Here is a 5,900-nt window from a genome sequence, read left to right as displayed (position 1 = left end):
TGGTTAGTTTGGATTATTAATAGTGTTAGAGTCCTTGAACACAGAGAGGAGATGCTGAGATTGCTCACACCTTGATTCACCACCAGATGGCAGCAGCACTGGAGGTGGGGGGGGGGAGAAAACACATGGAGTCACTTTCTTCTAAAAGAGATCACATCTCCTTATCTTTCCAAAAGAGTTCAACCAACAAGGAATCAAATATTCAAATATGAACTTGTGAGGACCTCCTTCCTTTAAACCACCACAGAAAAAATGAATGAAAAAAAGTATGAATGAATGAATGAAACAATATATTCATAACGAATGACAAATCTTCCATGCTGATAATCTATCAATTAAAGCCAGGTTGCATGCATTGGGAGGTGCAGCAGATGTACTACCACATCTGAGGGTCCATGTTTTTCCTGCAGCTCTCTGAAGACTGAAACACCAGCAAGTTCTCAGTTAATCTCTGGTTCCATACCTAGGAAAAACAGAGTCAATGTCAAGCACATTTGGTCATTTTGATTTTAAGTTCTAAATATGTTGTTTATTTGTTCCTCCTACCCACAAGGCACAAAAGGTTTATTTTGGGTGAGAGGATTCAGTGGAATGCAGTCCATCACATCAGGGTAGGCACAGCAGGAGGAAGAACAGCCAGGTGTTCTCACTGCATGAGCACTTAAGAAATACAAAAGTGGGCCCAGGTTTTCAAACCTCTCAGCCAGTTTGAATCTCAGGGGATAGACTCCAGCATCACAGACAGAAAGCATGGCACCATGACACAGAAGCATGATAGTCATGTTGCTCAAAGTTCTTTCTTGTGTTATGTGGCAGGAAGCAGACCATTGATTTTCCAGCCCAGGGATGCATATGTGAGAGGATTTCACATGAGCCTCATTGGCTGTCCATTGAGCTCACCTTACTTCCTCTAGAGCCAGGAGTTCTCTTCAAGATGCCCTTTCTGCATGGCCTGCTGCAGCTCTGCTCTCAGCCTCCTTCTTTCCTCAAAGCTTCTTTGATCTCTGCTTGAATGGAGGACGTTTGCATGAGAATTCAAATTCTCCATATGAGATCACTAATGTCCCTTAGGATCTGTTATTGCACAGATGGCCTGCACTCTCACTTGCTGACCCTCCCATACCTTTCTTTTCCTGAGTGAGTTCAGAGCACCTTTCTCCCTAAGTTATCATGTTCTGGAACACTTTAGATCTTGGGACATCCCAATGCTACAGGTAACTATCCAGCTTTGACTTACTTTAACAGACATCTTTTCCTGCACAGTTCATGTGGGAGACAAGTGACTTAGAATGATTGCTGAATAAATTATTAAACTGAAAAAAAATATTAAGAGAATAAATTAAATTAGACAATTCAAAAGTTCCTATGTAGTTTTGACTTTGAGAAAACTTATAAACATTATTTGGATACCCATAAAACAATTTTCAGAAAACCTAGACATATTGTAAGCACAACATAAAGAAGTAAACCATCTCTCAAGAGAAGAAATGTAGGAGAATGTCATATACTTTATGGAAAGTTATGATTCTTTATAAGACAGTCTTCTTCTGCTGGGGTGTTGGTGGCACACATCTTTAATCCCAGCACTCAGGAGGCAGAGGCAGGTGGATTTCTGAGTTCAGGGCCAGCCTGGTCTACAGAGTGAGTTCCAAGACAGCCAGGGTTACACAGAAAAACCCTGTCTCAAAAAAAAAAAAAAAAAAAAAAGAAAGAAAAGAAAAGAAAAGAAAAGAAGAAAAGAAAAAAGTCTTTTTCCTCTTCCTCCTCCTTCTCCTCCTTCTCCTCCTCCTCCACCTCTTCTTCTTCCTCTTCCTCTTCCTCTCCTTCTCCTTCTCCTTCTCCTTCTCCTTCTCCTTCTCCTTCTCCTTCTCCTTCTCCTTCTCCTTCTCCTTCTCCTTCTCCTTCTCCTTCTCCTTCTCCTTCTCCTTCTCCTTCTCCTTCTCCTTCTCCTTCTCCTTCTCCTTCTCCTTCTCCTTCTCCTTCTCCTTCTCCTTCTCCTTCTCCTTCTTCTTCTTCTTCTTCTTCTTCTTCTTCTTCTTCTTCTTCTTCTTCTTCTTCTTCTTCTTCTTCTTCTTCTTCTTCGTTTTGTTTTTTGTTTTTTGAGACAGGGTTTCTCCATATAGCCTTGGCTGTCCTGGAACTCACTTTGTAGACCAAGCTGGCCTTGAATTCTCCTGGACTGTCTTCTTTTATAACAGATCATTACATGATGTTTTAAATGTTATTTCCTTTTAAAATGTTTTATCCTCAAAATCATCGTCGTTACAAAATATACCTATATAATAAAGTCATTTTATTAGAGGAAATACTATCTTAAATCTGTACTATACTTTATTTTAAATTTAAGTATATTCTATATTTTAAAGAGATACTTTTGTTTTTATCTTATATGTATGAGTATTTCCTGCATTTATATGGGTTCATAATGTGTGTGCATGGTGCCCACAGAGCTCTCCAGTGCTTTAGATACACTAAAATGTGGTGAGTGTCCACATGCATGATAGGAACTAAACCTGGGTCCTCTGCACATTATTTTTTACTCTTAATTACTGACTTTCTACCTCTAGCCCCTACAAGCATATTTTGATTTGTTTTATTTGTTTATTTAATGCATACTGGTATATTGCATGCAGATGTATCTGTGTACCAAATGTGTGCCTGATTCCTGCAGATCCCTAAAGAGAGTTTCTGATCCCCTGGAACTTTTACAAAACATAGTTGACATTTATGAGATTTAAAAATCAAGGCTATAAAATACAGGATATAGAATTGCTGTTTTTCTTTGTTTTTCATTTTTTTCTTTTTCATATTTTAAATTTTAATTTCATTTGTAATTCATTTTTTGAAAATAGCTGTTTTAATATATAGATACATATACATATGTATAGATACATATATAGATATATACACATATGTGTATATATGTGTGTTATATACATATGTATATATATATATATATATATATATATATATATATAAAACTTCTGATTCATCCATAGAAATGGTAACATTCAGATTCTAGAAATGTTCAGTTTGTAATTTTAGAGTCATTTGAAAGACTAACTTGGGGCCTTCTTCGCGATGGCTGTATGCAAGAAACACAATGCTACTCTCTGCTTCTTTCATATATATGCTTTCAATAATTTCTCTAAAAGAACAAAAGAAAGCAGACATTAGAATAAAAACGTAAATCATTCTTAGTGGTGTTGTGGTACATGACTTTGACCTCAGTACTCTTGAGTTTAGAAGCCAGCCTGATCTACATGTGAGTTTAAGGATAGACACCATGGGACACATCAAGAGATCCTAATTAAAAGAAAGTAAAGCAAAGAAGGAAGGAAGGAAGGAAAGAAGGGAGGAAGGAAGGAAGATAGGTAGGAGGGAAGACAGAAAGAAGCTCTAATCTCTCTCTCTCTCTCTCTCTCTCTCTCTCTCTCTCTCTCTCTCTCTCTCTCTCTCTCTCTGTATGTGTGTGTGTCTATGTGTAAAAATATTTTGTGGGAAGATGGATTAAAAATACTTTTAGAAGAAAACCAAATGTTTACAATCTAAATATCATCCTAAAAGACCAGCAGTGTCAACTAACCTGGACCCTTGGGGACTGTCAGAGATGTAACCACCAACCAAAAAGCACTCACAGACTAGACTTAGGCTGCCTGCACATATGTAACAGATGTGCAGCTTGGCATGTGCACTTCCCAACTACTGGAACAGAGATATCTCTAATCCTGTTGCATGTCTGTGGACTATGCTTCCCAAACTGCATTGAGTTGATGTGCCAGGGTCAGGGGGCCACCATCTTATCAATGGAGAAGTGGAGGAGATAATGGGGAGGACTGTGTGAGGGGGCTCAGGAAAGGGGATAGCAGTTGGGATGTAAAATGAATTTAAAAAGTATTCCATTCACCAGAGTGTCAGATTCCCATGCTATCCTGACCATTGGGGGTGTCAGCATGAATAGAATTGTGGAACAGAGATCCACTCCTGCTGAGACTTTTGCAGCTCTGTGGACTGTAGTCTGTCTGTTGTGAGCTGGGATCCCATATTTTTGGGGGCCCTGAGACCTGGGGCCCAGAAACTCGTTTTTTGAATTGTCTTCACTTCTTTCTGCCTGAGGAGGTCCAGACTGAATAAGTCTGCCTTTGATGTCTCAATTGAGCGACACTCACTGGCTTGATGATATCCTTTCCCACACCTAGTACACGGTCCTAGCACTTTCTTTTTTATGGGGGCCTGGCAGTCCCTTCTTATATGTCCTGGTTTGCCACAGTTATAGAAGACCTTGTGATTACTTGTATCTGAACGCCTTTGACTCTGCAGGACGGCAGCAGCTAACCCTGCATTAGTTAAGGGGCCTCCAAGCTCAGGACATACCCTTAACCAGTCCTGCAGTCTTTACTCTTTCTGGGTGTAATCGCTGCTCTGCATTCCTGTGTGGCTTGCTCATAAATCAACTGTTCCACTAAAGGCATTGCCTGTTCAGGGTCTCCAAAGATTCTGCCTGCTGCCTCTGTCATTCTAGCTACAAAATTTGAGAATGACTCCTGAGGATTTTGTATGATTTTTGTCAAGTATCCTCCAGCCTCTCCCTTTCTGGAAAGTGCTTTCCACGCCTTAATGGCAGCAGCGGAGATTTGATTGTATGCTCCCCAATCATAATTCATCTGATTATTAACGTACTGCCCTTGTCCTGTTAACAATTCAAATGTCCAATTTCTCTGACCGCCTTCAGCAGTGGCATTAACTTTTGCCTGTGCCTGAAAAGCATCATACCACAGCGCCTTCCATTCCATGTACTGCCCCATATTAGGGAGTGCAGCCTTCACTGTTGTCTGCCAGTCTCCTGGAGTCATGGCCAAGGTCATAAGCCTTTCAACTTGAGATATGGTAAAATTGGCACTAACTCCGTAATTACGTACAGACTCAGCAAGTTCTTTTATCTGGATATACTCCACAGGTGCATGTACTCGCCCTCCATCAGCAACTTCATAGACAGGGAATGCCTGATAAAGTTTTTTCTTTTCCTCCCTGGAGAGGAAAGAATCAGAAAAATTCTCCACATAAGGTGGAGGAGTATTGAGACCAGAAGGCCTAGAGGTGGCCTGCTCTGTGTCCCCAGTAACTTTTAATTTTTTCTCTGCTTTTTTTACTTGCCTTTTTTTTGGATGATATCTTTCTTTTTTATAGTGAGCTGTCTCATATTCTAACTCTTCTTCCTCAGAGGAGCTAAGCTCTTCTGTTTTTAATCTATCAAGCTTCAAAGCCTCCAGTTCCTTTACTGGATAAAGGCTTTTCTTTTCCTGAACTTTCTCCTTATCTTTTTTCTCTCCCTGGGAATTTATTCCCAAACCTTTCACTTCCTCAGATCCAAGGTCTGTGGAAGGGCTTAGCTTTTCACGTGCACGTTTCCTTTTTTTGAGCTCTTAACCTATGGTCCCGCTCCAATTCTGGCATACTGTCTTGTAATTCTTCTAAAATCCCTTGTCCTGTACTAACAATTGAAAGACACTTCTCATCTTCCAGGCATGTTTTCACTAGTTTCCAAAATGCCATGGTCCCTATCTTTAATTTCCCATTCTGTTGTTCCTTAATTAAGTCTTCCCTTAATTTCTCCCAAGAGGTAGGTGTTAATGATCCTGAACACGCGTACCAAGGTGAGATACGTTCAATTTCCTTAATGAATGTTTGTAGTGTTTTTGTAGATACTTTTATGTCACGTTGTTTTAAGACAGACTGCAAAGCTATAATCACAGAATGTGAAGTTCCCATACTGCTCTTTATATACAGGAGAGCTTAAGTACAGGACAAGCACCGTGGCTTATGAACGTCCATCTGAGCGTGCTTAGCAGCAGTCAAAATTCAGAACCACCTCTGGTGAATGTAGGAAAGAACCGGGAGGT

At 40.0% G+C, this 5,900-nt stretch overlaps 1 pseudogene; it reads right to left on the bottom strand.

Moving 5' to 3' along the window:
* Window positions 1–376: 376 nt before the first annotated feature.
* Window positions 377–5,553, bottom strand: LOC147000841 (igE-binding protein pseudogene; annotated as a pseudogene).
* Between the last annotated feature and the right edge of the window lie 347 nt (window positions 5,554–5,900).

Source organism: Mus caroli, unplaced genomic scaffold (genome assembly GCF_978045245.1).
Source record: "Mus caroli unplaced genomic scaffold, Mus_caroli_1 scaffold_15, whole genome shotgun sequence".
Classification (NCBI taxonomy): domain Eukaryota; kingdom Metazoa; phylum Chordata; class Mammalia; order Rodentia; family Muridae; genus Mus; species Mus caroli.
This window is presented reverse-complemented; position numbering and strand designations above follow the sequence as displayed.